Genomic DNA, 1,018 nt, shown 5'->3' with positions numbered 1-1,018 from the left:
ATCTATTTTCTTTAATGAAATCAAAAGCACATTTGGTCTCTTTCACCTTTTTTTTTTAAAAAAAAAAAAACTCATTTTCAGCATTCAAAACTTCATTTTCAGATTTACATTTGTTGTATTTATTCAGCAATGTTTCAGAAAGGTGAGAGAGATCATCGATAGTCACATGCAAATCATCAAGAGATAAGTCATAGAAATTTACCTCTTCTTGTTGATCTTCATCAGTCATGAAGCAGATTTGTGCTCTATCTTCGGAGTCTTCTTCCTTATCTGAGTCAATCTTGAGATCCTCCCAAGAAGCCATAAGTCCTTTTCTTTTTGGTTCCTTTGAGTTGCCACCTCTGCTTCTTCCTTTGAATTTTATCATCCTTCTAAGTTTCCTAGCAAAACATGCAAACTCGTAATCTTATAAACAGTCACTGGATTCATCATCTAATGATTCAGTACAAGATTTAAGAGCCACTCTCCCCTCTTTTTTTTATATCATCATTATTTTTTTTATTTCATATGCTAGTAACTTTTCTCTCAACTCATTACAGGTTATTTCACTTTCCACTCTCTTGTCAAGCTTCTCAAGATTTTTCTCACTAGCATCTGTTCGAAATGAGTAATCCCCATAGCTTCCAAGCTATTACTGATGATAAAAAATGTCATCAATTGATTCTCTTTTCTTCATAGAGAACATCTCATACTCTTTGCTCAGCATGTCAATGTTGGTTTCTTTTACTTGTGTGGTGCCCTCATTTGTGACTTGAAACTTTATCCCAAATTTTCTTTACTGTTTTGCATCTTGAATCCTTCCGGTATTCCTTGAAGCTGATTACACAGTTCAACATGTTGACAGCATTGCCATTTAGTTTTTCTTTCCTTTTGTCATCTTCATTCCATTCTGCTTCGACTTTAGGAGAGACAACACCACCAGCGCCATCCTTTGTAGGGACTTGAGGACCATTTATGATTATCTTCCACATGTTGTAATTCACTGACTGAGAAAAGATCTTCATTCTTTCTTTTCAAT

Source organism: Arachis hypogaea, chromosome 19 (assembly GCF_003086295.3).
Source record: "Arachis hypogaea cultivar Tifrunner chromosome 19, arahy.Tifrunner.gnm2.J5K5, whole genome shotgun sequence".
NCBI lineage: Eukaryota > Viridiplantae > Streptophyta > Magnoliopsida > Fabales > Fabaceae > Arachis > Arachis hypogaea.
The sequence above is the reverse complement of the archived record's forward strand: the minus strand, read 5'-3'. Positions refer to the sequence as shown.